Here is a 22547-nt window from a genome sequence, read left to right as displayed (position 1 = left end):
CCACTTTGTTTCTTGCATCCAAAAGGATCCCAAATTCCTTTGTCAGATTTCCTTTGTCCAAATTCCTTGGGCTCTGAAAATGCAGTCATGGTATCATATTGATGAAGGACTTTAGCTCACTTCCCACTCAAGGCTGAGGCTAATTTACACTGTAGCAAAGCCATTGTGCCACATGGTGTAATCACCACAGCTGATTCAGAGCAGTTCCCAGTCACAGGCTCTGGTGTTTAATTAGCCTCCTTATACCTATTGACTGTAACCATCATCACTGAGCCAATACTTATTCACATGGACTTCTGGTAGTAGTGCTCCTATTTTCCAGTAGCCTGATTTTCTCCCCTAGAGAACAGACAGCAGATTGTCATAAAGCACTGAAGCAAGTCCATACTACTCCCCATGTCATGCTGCTGTGTCATGGCACCAAGCCCTGTACAAACCTAGCCAGGTCACACAGACTGGAGGCCTAATTGGTGCCAGGAACACATGTGGCCAGGCATTCTGTTGGTCCTGGAGTTTATAGACTGCACACAGCCTCACTCACCCACCCATGCCATACACATATGTTCACACAATCCTCCTCTGTGTCATGTCCCAGAAACATGGAAAATATCTTTGGCCAAGAGCTACAGAGACCAGTGGTTCCAAATGATTTATTCTCAATTGAAGGCAGGTGGGAAGCAGATATTTGCATCTTCTATCAATATCTGCCCTCCAGGTAACTTCTTGGCCATTGAGCCTGTAATTGATGTCACCAGCTTCCTGAAAGCTGTCTAACTCTGTTGGATGGAGCATGGTGTTCACGGCCCAAGGGTCATGGGATGTGTGCCCTTGGAGTACCAGGCTCTCTCACCACCTCTCCAATAACTCATATGTAATTTGAAATATATGAAATTACTTAGCTCTTTGCTTTTGAAGTAAAAGAAAGTTTATATTAAAATATATCAGCACATGTCAAGGTATCAAAACTCAAAGGCTCTCTGTGTTGGAGTTAGAGGAAAAGAAAAGACAAACAGGGTTCTTGCCCTCCAGAGCAAGAGCTTCAAACCTGGGGAGAGCAGGTGCAGAGCAGACAAACGGTCTGGGGAGACAACAGATTGAGGCAAACATGACTTTATTTGGCCACCGCTGATCCATCACACAATTTCAAGCAGGTCCGTCTTCTACACATCAGTTGACCTGTATGGCCGTGTAGTGGAGCAAGACCACAACAAGCTGTCAGCAAAGAGCTGGGAGTAATGAAGGAAAGACCAGAAGGTGAGCAGTGTGGTCAGAAACTCCGAAAGCAATAGCAAGATGTCAAAGCCAAGTCTGTGTGGCAGAGTGGAGTTGGGGGCATGACCATGGTTAGACACCCAGAGAGCAAAACAAGAGATGATAAACCCAGTAAGGGTATAAGAGTCAAAGCTAGCACTTCTAAGATCAGATTGTCAGGATCAGGGAGGAAGGCAAGGTATTGAGAATGAATAAAAAGGCAGTCCAAGTAAACTCCCTTGGAGTCACTATTTTGGGGGGTAGTCTCTCTCACTCCCCCATAAGCAACTACTCTAATGTATTAACATGCCTCCTTTAATTTGCATATGTTCCTGAAAAATGCATAACGTGGTTCTGTGTGCGTGCATTTTTCATTTACATAAGCATTATTGTGCTATAGATCTCATTCTCCTTTTCTTAACTCTCTTCAATCAGTACTCTGTTTTTAAGATCCTCCTGCATTACTGTGTGTATATCCAGTCCTCTCTTTCTAACCACTGCACCGTAGTCCACGGCAAGCACTCACCATCCTGTGTTATGCACTTCCTTGGTGATGGTAACCCAGATTGCCTCCAACTCTCCACCACCATGAAACGATGGAGTTACGAGCACCCTCACACATGCCACTATGGTCCTGTGAAAGAATTTCTTTGGAGTATGTGCCCAGGAGTGAAATTGCTGGGTCGTATGGAAAAAAATGCATTGGTTTTTTTAAAAATATTTTTTTTGAGAGGAAGATTCTCCCTGAGCTAACATCTGTGCAAATCTTCCTCTATTTTGTATGTGGGATGCCTCCACAGCACTCACAGCTGATGAGTGGAGTAAGTCCACACCTGGATCCAAACCTGTGAACCCGGTCCCTGCAGTGGAGCGCATGGAACTTTAACCACTCAGCCAAGGGGGCCGGCCCCTGGAAAATGCATTCTTAATTCAATTAGATAGTGTGAGATGGCTCTCTAGAACAGTTGCACGCACCCACCAGGTTTATATACAGGGTGGGCATTTGCATATCTGGGCAAAGCAAGGCAAGGCGTTTCCACATCTGAGGGTTCTCTTTTGAAGGTCTGGGGTTCTGGCTCCCTCAACTCATCTCTTTCTGTACCAGGCACCTAGCATCAGTCAGACAGAAACCCCAGAAGAGAGTAGCTCTCAACTTCTTCCAAGAGACAAGACACGTTTGCCCACCGCTGTGAGATTCTTCTCACTCCTACCTAAATATTTCCTTTTTATTATCAGGACTTCAAAGCACTAAATAGCCAATGTATATTTTTAGGCAGTGTGTTTCTAACCTGTCCCAAGCCCCTTGACCTATTGGCTCCAATTGCCAATATTAATAGACACCCATAGTAAAGTGACTGATCAAAAATCTATACTGCATTATATAGAGTTCTTAGTCCAATAAGATTCTGTGCCAAACACTGTGCTTTATATTGGCGTTTCACTCAGCATATGTTGTTGTCTCTCTTACAGTGAATTATCTTCTCCTGTCCCTCCTATTCTGCCTCTGATACTTTCCTCTTATTATTTTACTCTTCTAACTAAACATATGTCTATATGTATATGAATAATTGCAATATACATAGATTTGGCTGCAGGCCTTAAGGTATAAAACTGTCTTGAATCTCTAGTCCTGGGGCTCCCAGCTCTTTTCCTGACCTCTTTTTATTGTACCTCTCTCTGATTGCATTCCTTCCTGCCTAAAAGTGACCACCATCCTGCTAAAGATGGAGAACCAGTCAATGTTCCTTTTCATGTCTTTACTACAAATAAGCTTACTGCCGAAGCCTCTGGTTGTTCCCCAACAGCCATTCTTCCCACTCTCATAGTAATAGGACTTTTAGCAAGCACATCATAGCCCAGGTGAAGTGTCTATTTCCTAGCTTTCTTGAGGGTGGGCATAGCCCTGTGAAAAAATTCTTACTAGTGGGACGTGGATAACTTCTAGGTCACATGCTCAAAATGAAGATGCCTGTTACTGCCCTCACACTGCCTGGAAGGGGGATGTGACGATGAGAGATGGGCACCATCGTGGATCATGAGATGCACATGGCATACTGAGGGCGACAATAACCCACAGGGAAGGATCTTGGGTCTCTGATGATTGTTGAGCTAGCCTAAAAGCCCTGAAACGTTTACCTAGCCTTTCAAACAGGAAAAGTAAACTTTTCTCTTATGTAAGTCACTAATGTTACATATTAGGCTAACCAATACACATATGTGCCGGGCGCCAGCAAACTTTTTCTGTAGAGGGCCAGATAGTAAATATTTTAGACTTTGCAAGCCATCCTACCTCTGTTGCAACTGTTCACCTCTGCCTTTGTAGCACAAAAGCAGCCAGAGATAACAAATGCATGTGGCTGTGCTCCAATAAAATTTGACAAAAATAGGCATTCTTTACCTCAGATTTGGCCCACAGGCTACAGTTTGCCACCCCTGATATATAGTATCATTTTCATGATTTTAGACTTTATGTAAATAGCATCACACTGTATCTATCTTTCTGCTACTTGCTCTCTTTGCTTAACATTATGTTTTTGAGATGTATCCATTATACATGTAGACTTAGTTCAATCATTTCCATCGCCAGAAACTACAGCATTGAACGAATGTTTCATAATTTATTCATTCATTCTTCTGTTGATGATCATTCAGGTTGTTTCTATTTATATCATCTCACTAAAAATGTTACAACCCATGCTCATGTAAATGCCTCCTAACGTATATGTGAGTTTCTCTAGAATTCACACCAGGGAATGAAATTACTGTGTCCACAAGGTATGTGCGTCTTCAGCTCTTCAGCTTTACTAGATGTTTCCAAACTTTCTCTCCATGACAGTGCCAGTGAAACCCTCCATCAGTGTATGATGGTTCCCCTTGCTCCACATTCTTACTGTTACTTGCTCCTATCAGACTTTCTAAATTTTGTCAATCTGATCAGTCCAAAATGTATCTCACTGTGATTTTAATTTGCATTTGCCTGCTTACTAATGAGGTTGAGAATTTTTTCATATATTCACTGGTCATTTAGACTTCCTTTCTATAAAACTCCCTGGTCACACCCTTTGTCTCTTTTTCTGTTACATTGTTCGTATTTTTCATATTAGTTTGAAAAAAATTTTCTCATTCTGGTTACTAATTACTTACCTATTTTAAGCTTTACAAACATCTTCTCCAAGTCTATAACTTGATTTTTAACTTGTATTTTGATACATGAATATTTTTAATTTTAATATAGTCAAATCTATCAAACTTCTCATTTTGCTTATGCTTTCGTCATCTTGTTTAAGAAACCCTTCTTACTTCCAAGGTCATGAAGATATGTCCTTACACCCAATATTTTGAAGTTTTCCCTTTCACATTTAGGTCTTTAAACATCCTGGAATCTATTTTAGTAGAGGTTTGAAATAGAGATAGAACTTTCTTCCATTATGAATTACCAAGTATTCCAGTATCATTTTTAAAGTAGCCTGTGCATTGCTAACAGATTTGTAGTGTACCTTGCCACATATCAAATTCCCATATATTTTTTATTTTATCTCTGGGATTTCTTTTCTGTTCCTTTGATCTCTTTTTCTTTTTCTGTGCCAATATCAAACTGCCCTAATCATTATAGCTTTATAATAAGCCTTGATTTCTGGTAGGTCAATTCTCCCAATTCTTGTCCTTTTTCCTCAAAATTATCTCGTCTGTTCCTGGTCTTTCCTTTACTCTCCCAAATAAATCTTAGAATCAGCTTACCAGGTTCTATGGAAAACGTTGTGGTGATTTTATCTTGAACTGCATTCAATTTATGGATTCATCTGGAGATAATTGACATCTTTACAATACTGAGTCTTCCTAACCACTCTATCTCTTGCACTCCCACAGCATCAGATGGTAATAATTTGAGGCAGATTTATGGCCAATTGAACTGCTGTAACCAAAGATTGCTGATTAATGGTTCCGTGTCAATCCAGAGAAACATTTTCATTGCCTTGCTACAGGCTTCTGTCCTTGGCCCCGTCCTTTTGAAAATATGCCAGTCAGTTATTCAGATGACACTAACCTGGTGGGGAGAGTACATGCCACAGAAGACAGAATCAAAATTCAGAATGATCTCAATTCTAGAATGTATGGTCGAAGCCAAGAAGATAAAATTTAACAAGTATAAATGCACAGCCCAGCAGCAATCTCTGAAATTCACTCGCACAAATGCAGAACGGCTGCAGAGGGAGTAGTGATTTGACAGCAATTTATGTGAAAAGGATTTTGTGGCACAAGAGAGGCAGTTAGGCGGTCATTGATCACAAACCTAATATGAGGCAATAATATGATGTGGCCATTTAAGAGCTAATGCAAACTTATTAAGGTACAATTTCCAGTTCCCATGAATTACCGACTCCCTGTGCTCTGATGTAATCTGATCACATCCTCTGCACGTGCTTCACCCTCGGACGCCGCACAGCCCCATCTCAGAGCATCTAAAGAAAGATAAACAAAATGGTGAGAGGTTCTCCCTCTTCATCCAGGGTCTGGACAAAGAGGCATCCATGCTATTATCCCTCTAATGGCGAAGGAACAGCTAGCCAGCCTACATGGGAGAGAACTCTCTAGCTTCCCCTGAAGATGTCCCCGACAATGGAATAGGTGTGCAGGAAGTAGTGACTGTTCTGCTGCTAGAGTTATTCTGGCAGATGGCTTGTGGCTATCTCCTAGCCAAGGCGGAGACAGGAATCCTGCACTGGGTCCCTTTTCACTTCCGCTTCATGGTCACTGACCGTGGCTTCTAGACCACGCTCTCTCTGCCTAGCCCAAAACAAGCTTCTTCAATCACATATTTGAGGAAGAGACAACACACGTGTAAGCAAGTACAGGAACAGAGAGTAACTACAAAATCCAGTTTTTCCTAGATTAAGAGGGATTTCATTATCTTTTTTATTTAAAATAATGCGTTTATGAAATATTTCAAACATACGAAAGGCACAGGAATAATAAAACAAATACCCATGTAACCACCACAGAGAATGAACAAGTGTTAAACTTTTCCATGTTGCTTAAGATTTTTTTAAGAGAAGTAAAACATGACAGGTCTGGTTAAAGTCCTCACTCCTGCCCTCCCCCCCTTCCTGAAAGAGACAATGCTCCTGCAGTCGGTGTTCATCCTTCTCCTCTGCATATTTGAGTCTTACCACACGTTTCCATAAAACTATATAGTATTGTTTTACATGTTTTTTAAATTTATAGAAATTGTTTCATGCTATTTGTAACATTCTGCAACTATGAACCCGGCTGCAATAATCATCTTTGCAACATCTCCTTTCCTATACGTGGCTGTCTCTAGAGTCTATATACCTAGAGTGGAATTGCTGCATCACAGAGTCTGCGAATCTTAAATTTTAGTGGATATTGCCGAATCGGCTGTACTCATGAGCGTTATAAGAGAGTTCCCATTATCCCACATTCTCGCTGCTACTTGATATTATCAAACTTGAAAATTTTGCTAACCTGATAGATAAAAAAAGGCATCTCATCGTGGAATTTTTCGTGTTTTCTGGATCCTAGTATGGTTGAAGGTTTTTCATATATTTATTGGCTATTCAGGATTCCTCATCTGTGAATTGCTTCATCTTTATCCTTTGACCATTTTTAGGGGCTTGTTTATCTTTTCTTATTAATTTGTGGAATTCTTCATATGTTCTGGGTATCTATCCTTGATGGGTTATATACAGGCAAGTATCTTCTCCCCCCTATGACTTTGTTTTTGTTCCAGCTCTGCTCTGATGCTATTCTAACTCCAAACTGAGCCACTCTTCCAAAGTCACCTATAACATTTGCTGTCACTTATAAGGCATAGTTTTACCAAGCAAGTCTTCTGGTGGTTGCTTGTTTCTATCTTTTGCGTGAATCTTGCAATTCTGGTAACTTTTAGGGGGTGGCTTTGCTTATGGTGTGGACATTCAACACTTAAGTCATTGAGGGGTTTTTTTCCCCATGCCAACCAATTCTAACTCTTCAACACCAACTGGGTGTCCTACAATTCAGTTCACTTCTGGCATTAACTGCGTCGGACTCCGCAGGTTTAGGGGCTCAGTCCCACAAGACTGTCCCCGCTTCAGACACCAGTCATAAGTATCGGGTCCCCAGGATACCCACACTTCTGTCTGACTTGGCTACAAATTCAAGGGTCCCACAAAACCCCTCTCAGATTCCGTAATTTGCTAGAACAACTCACAGAACTCAGGAAAGCACTTTACTTACTATTACCAGTTTATTATAAGGGACATAATCGAGGAAAAGCCAAATGGACATGATGCACAGGGCGCAGCATGGCAGGGGGAGAGGAGCAGGGAGCTTCCTCGCCCTCTCTGGGCACATCGTCCTCCCAGCATCTCAATGTGCTCATCAACCCAGAAGTTCCCCAAACGCTGTTATTTAGGGTTTTATGGAGGCTCCATTGTGTAGGCATGATTAATTAAATCATTGGCAATTGGTGACTGAAAATTTCCAGCTCCCCTCCCCTGGAAGCCTGGTCAGGCAACCGAATGGCATGGGGGACTTAGGAATGTGCTCCCTATTCCTCCCAGGACTGGGGAATGTTGGGCCAGGCCAGCCTCATCCACGTGGCTGGTTGGCTAAGCCCACAAGGCTCTGAGTTAAATGTTTTACAAGCATTACTTGAATCTGCACAATGGAAATAAGCCATTGTTTCTCAAATGCCAGACTACAAAGGAAACTTTTCACCACCACGCTCTGTTCTCCAGCTCCTGACCCTCTCTTGAGCCAGGGCAACTGCTGCTCCCTTCTCTGTGTCCCCAACTCCTACTGTCTCTCACTCCTGGAGACCCAGGAGCAAATTTAAATTGTTCACCACTCTTCGGTGCCATTTGTTTAGGAATTGCTGTCCTGAATCACAGGTTCTGGCGAATATAACTATTTAGCCTGACCCAGATGCTGTCTTTCAGGAATGCTTGGTCCTAAGATGCAGAGCCAGGCCCAGGGGGCACAGGGGCCTCCTGGAATCATGAGGGGTGGTCCCTTCTCTACTTCTCTATTGTTATGCATTGGATGCCTTGTGTGACAGGCAGCTTTGTAATTTTTCATGGCTCTGCATATGTGTTGTTTTTACATTATTCAGACATTTTAAAAAGGTCCATGTCCTTGGAATCTTATTCAGCCTTAAAAAGGAAGGGAATTCTGGTACCTGCTCCAACATGGATGAACCTTGAGGACATTATGCTAACGAAATAAGTCAGACACAAACCGACAAATATGGTATGATTCACGTACATGAGGTGAGTAGTTGGATTTCCAAAGACAGAAAGTAGAAGGGTGGTGGCCAAGGGCTGGGGGAGGGAGCAGAGGGGAGTCGTCTGATGGGTGCAGAGTTTCAGATTTGTAAGATAAAAAAGATCTGGAGATTGGCTGCACAACAACATGGATATACTTAACATTACTGAATGGTACACTTAAAAATGGTTAAGACAGCAAATTTTATGTTATGTGTGTTTTGCTACAATTTAAAAATAAAAGGTCCATGTCTTCTATTACTTTTGTAGATTCGCAGTAATGCCTGGCACCACGCACACAAATGGCACCCCAAGTCTTCCTCAAGACATTTTTATTGGTCATTGTAGACATTTCCACAACCATTACCTTACTTAATGTCACTTAATCCTCACAGTAACCTTACGAGATAAGCATTTTAGCTCAATAAATAGATGAGGACAAGGAGGCTCACTGGCAGGAGGTGACTTGCCCACAGCTAGTTGGAAACAAAACCGGGGGAACCCAGGTCTCCAGCTCTAAGTAAGTGCTATTTCCACACTTGTACCTCAGTTTCTTTATTAACCTGGAGATCCAGAATTGGAGATCCAGAATTCCTCAGGCTCAGACTCCCAGGAGGTGTTCCAGAAGCTCCTCCAACAGCTGAGAATACATATTCATGTGTTTGGGAAGTGACTGCTTGTGTGTTCGTGGGTGTGTGTGTGCGTGTGTGTGAATATTGCCAGAAAAGAAAATGACCACTTCATGTGCAAGGAAGGAAAACCCACAAACCCTTAAACCCCAAAGAAAGTGCAAGAGTTCTCAAACACAGTCGTGACCAAGCCAGAGGATAGCCGGCCTCAGAGTCGGTTGCCATGGGCAACATAATGCAATTGTCTCCGTGTCCTTGGCGCAGATGCGGCTTGCTGTCCTCAGGCCTCCCAGCTGGAAGAATCTGAGCAAGGACCAGGGACTCAGGAAGGGAGGACAATCCCTCCTCAGGGAGCGCAGTCACCTCCTTCCTTTGAGCTCCAGGATGCAGCTGACTCTGAAGAGAAAGCTCTGGGGAGAGCCCTTCTCCAGGAAAGCAGAGGGGAGGGGTTGGGACGTGAGAGGGAAACGGTGGACGTGGGCCATCAGAACGTGCCAGGATGGGCTGGAGCAGAGGTAGAAGGGATTCTTCTATGGCAGACAATCGGGATGGGAACCCTGAGCTACTGTTGCTGACACAGAGGGTCACTCAGTCATGCTCTGGGGCTCAGGTAGGAAATCCCAAAATTCTTCATGAATGATCTCTATTTTAGCATCTTAGTTTTCTCTAAACAGACAATATGACTCACTGCCCTCCCCCTTTCTCCTGGGCTCTCTCCTCCTCACCTCCCCACTCTGACCTTCTCTCCTGTCTGCTTCCCTGACCTCCTGTTCCCTGAGAAGAAACCATGGATGTGAGCTGCAGAGGGGAAAGGATATGGGCCCCATAGAATGACAGAAGAATGAGGTTCAACTTGTCCTGGAATCTTCCAGACCTTCTCCAGAGCCTTTCTTAGATGGGAAAAAGTCAAGCAAAATCTCAAGCTTTTCAGTTTCCAGTAAAACTCGCTAACTTTATAACCCAATGCGTGTCTTCTGCTCTCTCGTTCCACAGATAAACATATAAAATTAGGAAAATGTAAGAGAATAGCAAAGCTTGAATATTCAATCAATAAGCAAGTATCTTTGAAACCCCTAGTCCAGCCATGAGGTACTTACACCAAACTTGGGTAGACAGGGCTGATGCACAGGAAATATACATTGTCTTGGTAAGCATATTATTAATGAGTTGTATCAGTCAGGATCCAACTGGTGACCTTAGGTAAGTCCCTTGACCTCTATAAGCCTCAGTTTCCCCATATATAAAATTGGAAGGGGTGTGGAAGAGGAAGAGAACACCTCTCCTCCCTCCCAGGGTCATACAAGATCACAGGCCTCTGCAAAAGCCATTGGAAAGGGCAAACGGAGACCTGTCACTTGTTTCTAAGCCCCGTTTCATCCCCATCCCACCCTCCAGGATCCCAGAACAGTGTGTGCGGGATTAGTGTTAGATGGAGAGCAGAGGGAAGGGAGGCAGGGTGGAGGGAGCCAACTAAAATGATGACAGCAACCACAGAGCAGACACCAATGAGCTCTGCGGATGCTCGAGCATGTTCTGGGTTTGTGATGAGTGCAGGGGACGTGCCATGTGTGTGTGCACCTGCCTCCTTCAGATACCAGCTCCCACCCGGTGCCTCCTGCTGCCTGCATTACATGCCTGTTCCCCTTGGCTTCCTGTCCTACACAGGACGTCCTGGGTGCCTGGCAGACAATAATAACATCATCTTTGAAGCTGATTGGAACAGACCTCAGAGGGCAGCTTTGGAGCCACGGGGCCAGCTTTGAAAAGCGCAAGCAGAAGCCTGGCTGGTGGTCCTTTGAGTTCCACAGTGGCAGTTTAGGAAGCCCCGTTTCACTGCAGACACACCTGGGGGCTATAATTTGTCCCTTCTGCTTCATCACGCTTTATTAAGGAGACTTCGACTGAACCCTCAAAAATGGCTCTAAGGCTATTATTCCATCCAGAGGCCTTGGGCTGTGTCATAAGGGACCACCCCAAGCAATTGCAAGCCGCGTGCAATCCCACGGAGCTGTCTGGGGCTAATCTGCAGGGGGTCCTTGTAATTCAGGCCAACAGTGTGTCATTTCTGTTCATCTGTCGGATAAGACTCCTACTCAAGCCCACGTTACCATGTTAGGTACCTTTTTGTAGACGACAGGGACGTCGGAGTCCCTCCCTCCTAGGGAAGGAAGGGTGTTATTTAATCACCCCTTCTCCCTGCACTTAGCTCCTTTATCATCAGAACGGCTTGGGAACTGTGGGCCTCGGCTGTCTACCTGGTGGTTTAGCAATGATCTAGAAGAAAAGCAGGTAATGCTCCTTCCCCAAAAAAGATATCCACTTGTTACCTTACCTGGTGATAATGACACCGACAGCAACTAACCCTTACACAGGCCTTTACTCCGTAACCCGCTTTCCTCCAGCTGCCTTTCTGTTTGCATATTAACTGCTTCATCCTCACCCTGGTCTTAATGAGGGTCATTTTAGAGGTGAGGAACAGCTCAGGCATATTGATATTTTAGATTTTCAGAGAGGATTCTGTGATCGAGAAGCCCATGAGAGCCAAAGGAGTAAGCAGCCAAGGGCATGGTTCCGAGCTCCTCGCTAGGTGGCCGGGGTGACATGTTTGAGGAGGGGTGGATGCAGACGCTGGGGATGAGGTTATTCCTGGGCCCCGGCTGCGTACTGTGTCGGTCCTGCCCATCCCAGGGCAACAGGACTGCAGTGCCTCCAGGAGCACGGGTTCAAGGACATTTGTGGGTTCTGTGGCAGAACCAGCCTAAATCGCCCCAGACTAGTAGCTGCCTACCTATGAAGAACCCGCTTCCAGGCCTGCGCATGACCCAAGTGAATGTATTGCTTCCTCACGTTGACCTGGAACCCACCTCTTTGGGTTGCCATTGTTCTGTGCCCAGTCAGCTAAAACAGCTAGCTACCACCTGTCTCATACAGCATACTGTACATCCAGGAGGGTGTTGCCAGCTCTAACCTACCGGCCTGTGGGTTGGCTGGAGGTGGCTGGGTCAGTGAGGTGGTTGGGCAGACAGGACAGTCACCATGAATCCAAAGAGGGAAGGAGAGTTATATTTCTAGCCGCAGGGCCCAAGGTGTGTGGACAGGACAGTATCCTGGACTAGGAGATTAATGCAGCTCTGCTCCCTGCAGCCTGTGGACATAGCAAGATGTGGTTCTTAGCTGGAGATGCGCTGACAGCAGCCTGAGGACCTCTGCTGCTGGTTTCTTCTTTTAAGCTGCAACACCAAAGGCCTGCTGTCCTGACCCTGCCTGACACAGCTGGCTGGCTGGCCAGCCCTGCGGGTTGAAAGCAGCTTGCTGGGAGAAGACCAGGAGCCATCAGGACGAGGCCCCTCAGAGGATCAGGCCCTTTGGGAACACAGGTTCTCAAACTTCCTAGGACGTTTAAACAATCCCCTTTGGTGTTTGCACTGCCCAATCCCATCCTCAGAGATTAGCATTCAGTAGGTCTGGAGAGGAGCCCAGGAATTTGCATGTTGATAAGCATCCCAGGGGATTCTGACGAAGGGAGCTGGGGACTCTGGAGGCAGCCTGGCAGTGGAGCGGAGCTCCCTCGCTCCTCAGATGTCACCGATGCACAGGAAGCATCTGCATCACCAATTCAAAAGCTCCAGCCCCACCCCAGACCTACAGAATCAGTGTCTACATTTTAGAAGGATCCCTGGGTGATTCGTAGGCACACTACAGTTTGAGAAGCTCTGCTCTGGAGTTCTCAGATGAGCATGAACCAGAATCACCTGCAGAGCCTGCTAACATACAGACTGCTTGGTCCCACCCCAGAGTTGCTGAGTCAGAAGAGTGGTGGGCGGGGGGGAGGGAGAATTTGCATTTCTCACAAGTTCCCAGGGGATGCTGGTGCTGCTGGTTCAGGGACCACCCTCTGAGGACCACTGCTCTAGCCTAGAGAAGTTTCTCTCTGCCTTGCTACACATTGTCATCACCTGGGGAACTTTAAAAGCTACTGCTGCCTGGGTCCCACCCCCAGAGGCTCTGGTTTAATTGGGCTGGGACCCAGCCTGGGCATCTGGTCATTTAGAAGCTCCCCAGGTGACTTTCACGTGCAGATGATGTTGAGAACCAATGTCCTGGAGTCAGACAACTTGGATACAAATTCCAGCTCCACCACCTACCAGCTGGTGACCTGGGAAAGTTACGTAGCCTCTTCTGCTGCCCAATCGCCCCACTCACTGGTCTGCCTGGAGAAGGGCCTCAATACTCTGTCCTTGAACCTAGTGGATGGGGATGCCACGGAGATTTAATTCACCTGCTTCAACGGGTGTCAAACAAGATGTCAGCAGGTGAGCCCTTCTCCACGTCCGTGGTTTATAAATATTTGCCACCCTGCCTTCTAAGTAGAATTACCCACTTCTGTTTCTCTCACCATATTTTAACTCTGCAGATCAAGATGAGAAAAATGGCCCTTAATTAAGTGCTCATGATGTGGCAAGTGCCTTAAGTACATCTCCATCATCTCATTTAATCTTCACAACAACTGTATAGGGTAGATATTATTATGCCCATTTTCCTGGTAAGGAAATCGAAGCTCAAAGAGGTCAAGTGACTTGCCCAAGCTAACACATCTAGAAAGTGGAGAGTCAGAACTGGAATTTCAGACAGATTCTAGAATTGTCTCTGCTAACCATTTACCACACTGCCTCCTTCTCTTGGTGGGTTTGTCCCTTCTCCACCTAGAAGCTTCTGCAAGGTGGTGTGCCTAGGGAGGTGGAGCTCACCCCAAGGGCACATCCTCCCCTCCCAGGTGAACTTGACGACATTTTGAGCACCGCCAGTCTGCTTGAAACTTGAGTTGATTTATCATCATTACCAGCCCAGAGACACAGCTCCAGACGCAAATAAGGTTCCATTTCCCGACAGATACAAATGGATTTTTTTAAAAGACATCAGAACAAAGCTGCTCGGCTAGCCCTCTACGAAGGTGCAAATTGCTAATCTGATCTGAATGTGTCACTGTTTTGCTTGGGCTTCGTCAAAAGGTTTTGATGCAAGAGTCTAGAATAATAAATAAAAGTTTCCGATATGAGTTCTACTCATATTTGAGCCTGAAATGAATTGTTAGTTGTCTGTTGTGGGAGCCAGTTTCTGTATTTTAAAACGGTGTTGGCAAGGAAGACAAGGACGAGACAGAAATGAACCAATAGAATCAAGAGCAGGGATTAATTAAGGTCCTGGAGTTTGCCGCAGAACAGGACAAAGGAAAGATGGGAATAGCACTTCCTCCAAGAAAGACAAGTTGAATTTTTTTATATATATATAAGTTTCTGGAGAAATAATTTAATTTTGACACCATCTCCACAAATTGACTGGGCTTATCTTTCTCCCACGGAGAGTGAAGATTGCCCTTTTTCTGGCCAGAGGGGAATCTCATTTCCCCTCTCCTTATCATTTATTAGAAATCAAAATATTGTTTCAAATAGATGAGTTCAATATTTCAGACTATATAATGTGTCCAGCACAAAAGGGCAACATCAGTAGGCAGATGACTAAGGGTAGACAGGAGATGAAAAGGGATCCCGAATCGCACGACCAAAGATTTCTCTCCAATCCACCCTCCTTGTTCTCCGAGGCCTGGCTTACTGGCCATCTCCTCATTCTTGAAGTTCCTCAATCCTGAAGATGGAGAATAATAGCATGAGGATCCCCTGCCTATCTTCAGCATAGATGTGGTCGAACAAGATTGATTTCAGCATCCCCTGTATAAAGCAAATTCCTTTTTCCAAGTGATTTTGGTCAGATAGAAACTAAGATATTTCCCACTGAAAACACCATTCCATAAAACAGGTTGAAAATTCTGACGACAAAAACTCAATGACCTTAGTCATGTCTATTAGCAATATGGTCCAAATTAGTGGCTTATTTTTCCTTTGTGGCCTTTTCTATATCTCAGAGGTCGCCTTTACCCTTGGCTGCCACCTTCTCTCCTGGCTAAAGATCTGACGGCACGTCACCTAGGCCTCAGCTCCCCCGTCTGTTCCTTCTGGGTATTTAAAATGCCTGACGGAGCAAACCTGCAATATTGTGCTTCACAGGCAGCTATCTCCATCGCACACCTCATGAACCCCAGTCCCCAAATACCTTTCACTCTAGACCCTGAGATAAGTAAAATGTAATTCCTCCGTGTCAGCAATTTGGCGAGTTTAAAACTTGTGTGTCAAGTTTACCTATAATGAGGGAAACCTCTACTAACACGTATGACGGGATCAACATGAGGAATAGTGACAATGCCTCTAACTCAATTACCAAGTGTTCTGAGCGTGTGAAGCGCTATGTGAATGCTAAGTAATAATGTTATGGTTTCGTCTGAAAGATGTGTGTGTCACCCAGGAGCGTCAGTAAGTCAGTAACATAATTTGCAATAAGTCATCATTAATTAACACTAAATTACTAGGCCCTTCCTGGGGAAGCAGCATATTAAACTGACATCAGTATGTGAAGAGTTCATTATGGTTAGTGTTATGAGAACACAAACTGAAGGACTTAATAGTGGATTAGAAGATGTTTATGTCCAAACACCTCAACGTGGGCTCCATGGCTGCCACACACCGGCAAAGATATTGGCTTGTTGCTAAGGAGGATGATGGGAGACTTGAAAACTTAAGAAGGGCTCTCCCAGCATGGGATAATGAGGTATTTGGAAGCACTAAAAAAAGAACAGGAGAGGGAGAGAGCTCACCCACCCCTCCTCCTCATTCTTCCTCTCTTTCACACCATTTCTACCAGAGCCTGAGAAAAAGGGATGGAAGCAATGAGCAAAGAGATGGAAGTGGCAGTTGTCACATAGGGGACAGGGAAGGATCAGATTCCCCTGGGGAACAAGGTAGGAATGGGTACAGGTGAAGGTGGGAGATGGGATATTTGGAAAGCTCCTCGGGTGAATCAGTTTTGCCCCTTACATTCTCCCCTCTCCCCTGCCCCCACCTACTGTCATACAGTGCGCCTGCCATGTTTAGTTATTGCTACAAATTTAAATGCAAAATGATCCTAACTAACGTAAATTTGTGAGGCAGATGATCCTAAATCAACATTGCCTCATCTAATATAATCACTAGTCTATACATACATTATTAGAAAATAAAACAAGGGGCCAGCCTGGTGGCATAGTGGCTAAGTGCATGTGCTCCACTTCAGTGGCCCAGGGTTTGAGGGTTTGGATCCCAGGTGTGGACCTAGAACCACTCATCAAGCCGTGCTGTGGTGGCATCCCACATAGAAAACAGAGGAAGATGGGCACAGATATTAGTTCAGGGACAATTTTCCTTGGGCAAAAAGAGGAGGTTTGGCAACAGATGTTAGCTTAGGGAAATCTTCCTCTGCAGAAAAAAGAAAGAAAGAAAGAAAAGAAAATGAAAGGTTGTACACAGCGTAAATGCTGCTTCTCCACCACCTGCACTTCAGTAGCCATAAGACTGGTTGCAGGAGAAGAGCAAGACCTCCCGAAGCACACACGGGGAATACTGCAGACTGCAGCGGCAGCCCCATGTGCCCCCTTCAGTCCCTCGAAGTGGGAGGACCTAGTGACAAGTGCACTTTATTCCCAAGTCTCTTGACTCAGTCAAGATCAGTGCTTCTTAAAAAGCAGGATCGTTTCTTCTGTTGCTAACAGAATATTTGTGTAAAGACAAGACGTTGCAAAGGCTTTGTTTGATGAGATCTATTGTTCCTCATACATTCATTCACTCAACAGATTTGCTGGGCACTATGCTAGCTTTCAAGATACAAAAACAAGGTAGACCAAAAGCCTTGCCCTATCATGCCAGTTCACGGAGTCAAGGACACAAATAGGCAAATAGTGACAAGATAATGGAGGAGTAGGGGGATTAATAGGTTGTGCAGAGTGGGTTGGAGAGAAAAGGAAGGTGGCTGGGGATGGGCTCTCAGAGAAAGACACATGTGGGCTGAGGATCCTCTGGGGAATCAAGGCTAAGGCCATTCCAAATAAAGGGAGAAACCCCAGTGGAGACACAAAGGCACAAATCCTTCTACACCCTGGAGGAAGAAGCCCTTCCTGCTGCCAGGCCTGCCCCTCCACCAGAAATAACTGGACCAGAAGTGGACACCAGTCTAAGCAATAAGCTGAGCCAATTGGTTTCCTCTTATTGGATAACCAGACTAAATGAAGTGCCCACCCTGAGCCTGAAACTCAAGTGTCAAGGCTGCCATTTGGGGCCATAGATCAGAGAGGCAAGCAGAGAAAGGGGTTTCTAGAGAGAAGCAATAGAAGGAAATCAGTACACAGAAAGAGGCAGCCCCAGGAAACTGAGTGATCCCAAAGCAAAAAGGAGAGAAAGAATGATGGCTTTCCAGCACCCAGTTCTAGACCTTCATAAGGCTCAGCTATTCCTATGGGTCTTGAATTGGGTAAATACTCTCAATTTCTTTGAATCAAGTATCCTGAATTTCAGACTGCTGGAGTGGGATTCTGGCCACAGTGTTCGTGAACAAGAGATACTGAAGAGTCTTCGGCAGAACTGGGCTATCCTGCTCTGGACCCACTCATGTCAATCATCATAATCAGAAGGAAGGCAGGGGACCGGAGACAAAGCGATTGGATTAGGGACAGAGGGGCTGAGATCACCAGAAGGTCTTCACACCTACTCACCTGCTTTTCATAAAGATAAAATCTCTGAAGCACTTGCAGCTTCTCTGGAGAAAGACGTGAGAGAAATACAAGGTATTACAAAAGGGTCTTTATTCTTTATGATAAAGCTATCGCTATAGGAAAGGAATTGCTTTCCCAGGCCACAAGGCAGCTGCAGTCCTATCTCAACAGGTAACCTTGAAAATCAGATGCAATGGCTGTCCCTCTTCTTCCCTTGCCCACCATGCCTCCGAAAGCACCCTTCTCCGTTACTCGCCTCTTTTCACACCTCCTCCTCTGCATACGGAGCATCACGCCTGCTGGCGAGGCTGGACCCTGCCCTGCTGTCAGCTCAGCCGCCATCACGGCTTGTCCCCAGACGCTGCTGAATTCTGGGTAGGAGCATGTGTCGCAGAGAAAGGGAGATTTCTTGCCTTCTCTTCCAAAAGGACCAGCCTCCCAAGCTAAAGTTTACATACAACAGCTTAAGGAATTCCACTTTTGAAAGAACAAAGGAAGAGTCCTCTCCTGTGTTGTGTGATTTCTTCACAATTCTCTCTGTGGAGACAGGATGTTTGTGTCAATAAAACTATACTTAAATATTTCAAATGCATATTGTCATTGGAATGCAACCTGTAGACCTACAAAAGGACACAGATGAAGAATAGGGAAACTTCTGGTGTAAGGCAGATGAAAGTGCCTAAGAGGAAAGAGATACATTGGTTTCGTAGAAGCTGAGGCCAAGAAGACTAGGAGGCTGGGGATGAGAACTGAAGAGCCCAGCTTGCATTTTCTTGGTATTCAAGGATGCTTAAGGAAAACCTGCCCTGGGGACAGAACCAGAAAGAAACTCTTTTCTCTGAACACATTCTCTGACCGTGAGCTTCCTCTCCAACAAAAGAACGTCCTAACAGGTCTATGGAATCTATTGGAGAATACAGGATTTTGAGTAGGCCTTTCCTGGAGACCTCCTGAAATGCCCTCTCTGTGAAATCGTTTGTCAGAGTGGAGGACTGCTTGAGCACTCTCCATGATACCAGCTCAACACAAGGTTGACATAAGGGAAGCCATACTGTAGAAAAGAGACCATATTGTAACTTTGAATGACTTCTGATTAACTAACCCTGACCGCCAGCCCCTTTGAATCCTTGCTTTAGTTTGCCTAAATAGGTAAGGGTCTGTCTCTGGGGGATTTGCAGGCTCTGTAGATGTTGTGGCCCCTCCCAGCTGTGACAAGATGATAACTTTGTTCTTTTGAATTTTTTAGGACTGTGATGACCCCCGGGCAGAGAGTCTATGCTGATAGCCATCATCAATGACAACTGAAGGATCAGGGTACAGGGCCTTCGTTCTGGTCTCTGATGCATATCCAGTAAAATAAAAAACTATCGGGAACTAAGACTAGATGTCTGGCCCCACCCAGAGACCAGCCCCCTATATACTGGCCTGTAATCTTTGTTCTGTAAGATGGTTCTTTTGGACATTAGTCAGCCGTCTTCCCCCTTGCTAACAAGCTGTCATAAAAAACCCTTTCTCTCCTACCACCTTGCCTCTTCACTATTGGCGTGTCTTGTGGTGGGCAGATAACCCCCCTTGGGCCCACTGAGCCCACTCATGCCTGCAGAGAGACTCTGAGATGTAAAAGTCTCCATGTCTGACCTTCCATCTCAGGGATGTTCCAGAAGACTGAGGCTTCTCATATGGTCCACACCAACCATATGGGCACTGGCCATAGGCGCTTGGCATCCACAGGCACATTATTCAGATTCATTGTCATTTGGAATTGAAAAAGACACTAGAATTCACCAAGCGCAACCCTTTACGCATCTCAAATATTACAGCACAGGTTGAAACATTTGGCTGTCACCCAGGTTCTCTAAAATGAAATCCTTCCAGTTTGCATTTTATACTTCTATGTTGTCACTATTAGAACATAACTTCTGTCCAGCTGGTCACATGGGAGACATGGCACGGCTGTACTTGAACTTGCCCACCGTGCTGGAGGAGACTGGTACTTTGGTCTAAACAAGTTCTCCAGAAGAGCTCCTTCGGTCACATCACCTCTTACAATTTGTTCTGAGGTAAGCCTGGGTCTTGTGCTCCAAAAACAGCATTATTTAGGGGACCATGTGTTCGTTATCTATTGCTGTATAACAAATTACCCCAAAACTTTGCTGCTTAAAACAGTATCTCACAGTTTCTGTGGATCAGGAATCCAGGCATGGCTTAGCTGGGTGTGTCCCACAGTCCACAGTCAAGGTGTCGCCAGGACTGCAGCCATCACAAGGCACAGGTGAGGAGTGTCCCCAGCTTCCGGTGTGGCTGTGGTGGGACTCACTTCCTCCAGGCTGTTGGCCGAAGTCAGTTCCTTGACACAAAGTCCTCACCACAGGACAGCTCACAACATGGCATTTTTTTCCATTAAAGCAAACAAGTGAGAGAGTAAGAGAGGGCCCAAAAGATGGAAACCACAGTCTCTTGGCAACCTAACGGGGGAGTGACATCTCAGTGAATCCTAAATCCAGCGCACACTCACTGGGAGGAGATTACACATAGACATAAATTCCAGGAGATGGGATCATTATGCAGCCATAGTAGAGGCTGCCTACCACCGACTACTTTACTTATTAGCTTCTTCATTTACATGTCTCTATTGTGGGGATTGGCAAAAACAACAACCACCTCTGTCTAGATTCTGTCTGTCCTTGCAGTAGTCAATCACCTCCTTAAGTCTGTGCTAAAGGGGCCCAGGGGGCCATGTTTTTGTATTAGACCTCCCTTCACACCACGTCTGCTAGGAAATCTGACCAGAGCTGGGCCAGTCAGATCCCTCTCCAGGGAATGAGTTGTTTAGACATACAAAGTGAAACTAAATGGTCATGCAAAAGCAAGGCCAGAGCTATCACGATGTACTGAGCAAAGTCATGCTCAAGCTGGAATGACGAGAGCAGAAACCACCTGTAAGCAGAAGGAACCAACCTTCAGAGAAGAGCCTGGGAGAGGTGTGAACAGAGAGACACGAGGACAAGCGATCCTAAGGCCTGAGACAGAGAGACAGAAACAGAAGCTGCCTCCAGCCTCGCCTCTTGTTATTTTTCCTGCTTATTCAGTCCTTTCAGTGCCCCTTACCCCCTCTATCTGAGCTAGCCTTAGTGGGTTTTGTTCCTTTGCAGCTAATCTCTGAGTCAGCCAAGTCCTCCCCAATCTGTTTCTTCTTCTGGAAAATGGTTAATATCAGTTCAATTTCACCCAGAAAGTGACCTACAAGCTGTGAAATACTTTGCAGACTCCAAGCAAAGCACATTTCTGTTCAAAGCCCAGATGTGATGCAATTCATTTCCATAGGCCTATATGGAGATAGGGTTTTCCTTGCCTCCATGAGCCAAGGGGGAAATGTAATTAAAGGAATAAGAATTTGACTTATCCTAAATCAAACTGCAGGATGGTCATTAAACTAGAACTAGAGGGCCAGTACACTTAGTCCTGTACACCCACAGTAGCTTACAACATGGAAATAGATATTACCGACTCATACAAATGTGCATTCACACACTCACATACATACGTGGCCCCAAACACACTTCACAAACTGGAAAAAGGAGGTTCCAAGCAAAGAGCAACCTCTCTTCATTTCTCTTGATGTATCACAAGACAACGTGTCCCCTTTGAGTCGACTTCGTTATGGAGTTGGTTTCCAGAGCACATTTTCTGAGCACTGATCAGTCTGTCAATAGAGAAACCAACGCATAGAGCAGTTTACAAGACTCCTCCAGGCGGTTCACGTAAATATTGCAAACAGCAAGTGTATACTGCCAGCTCACTGCACAAACTCAGAAGAATCAGATTTTACAAGTTCTCTTCCCAAGGGAAATCAGACTGAAAACACAGAGCGGTAGTAGCTGAGATGGTGCTGCCCCCTCAATAGAAGCAGCCTGAAGAAATGTCTTTTTTTTCATACAAATAATGATTATTTTTAATTACACAGGTGATATGTGTTCACTGTGGAGAATTTTGAAATTCCAAAAAGTACAGAGGAGAAAATAAAGCCACTTATAAATGCTACCACCAAGAGAACACTGAGGTTTGTGTTTGACATAGTTCCTTCTAATCTTTTTTCCTTATATAGCTATATTTGGAATAATACTTTTTGTTTTGCTTTTTTTAACCTAATATTATATTGCATGGGAGTCACGGAGAGAAACTGCTAATGGGCACAAGATTTCTTCTGGTGACATATAAATATTCTAAAGTTAGATTATGTTGATGGTTGCACAAGTCTCTAAGTATTCTAAAACTCATCGAACTACAGTCATGCACCACAGAACAATGCTTCAGTTAATGACAGACCGCATATATGACGGTGGTCCCATAGGATTAGAACCATATAGGCTAGGTGTGCAGTAGGCTGTACCATCTAGGTTTGTGCAAGTGCGCTCTGTGATGTTCACACCATGGCGAAATTGCCTAACAATGCGTTTCTCAGAACGTATCCCTGTCACCGGACCACGCACGACCGTGCACACTTTAAACAGGTGAACTTTATGGTCTGTAAATGTTACATCAATAAAGCTGTTTTTTAAAAAACGTAATGAGATACCGCTACATACCTATTAGAATAGCTAAAATTGAAAACAAAAACAAAACAACCTGATTAAAAAGAATCTGACAATTCTAAATGCTAACAAGGCTGTGAAGTAACTGGAATTCTGATGGGAATATAAACTGGTGCAGCCATTTTGGAAAAGAGTTTGGCAATTTCTTACAAAGTTAAACATACACCTACCATACAAC

General features: G+C 44.8%; 1 long non-coding RNA gene across 1 annotated transcript in view; it reads right to left on the bottom strand.

Annotated features, from left to right (window-relative positions):
• Nucleotides 1–1094: 1094 nt before the first annotated feature.
• LOC139083071 (uncharacterized) overlaps nt 1095–22547 on the bottom strand; it is a 73634-nt gene continuing 52181 nt past the window's right edge. The window contains exon 4 of the long non-coding RNA XR_011539581.1: nt 1095–5711. This is a non-coding gene — a long non-coding RNA (uncharacterized lncRNA). The remainder of the gene's footprint in view (nt 5712–22547) is intronic.

This window comes from Equus przewalskii, chromosome 4, assembly GCF_037783145.1.
Source record: "Equus przewalskii isolate Varuska chromosome 4, EquPr2, whole genome shotgun sequence".
Lineage (NCBI taxonomy): Eukaryota > Metazoa > Chordata > Mammalia > Perissodactyla > Equidae > Equus > Equus przewalskii.
The sequence above is the reverse complement of the archived record's forward strand: the minus strand, read 5'-3'. Positions and strand labels throughout refer to the sequence as shown.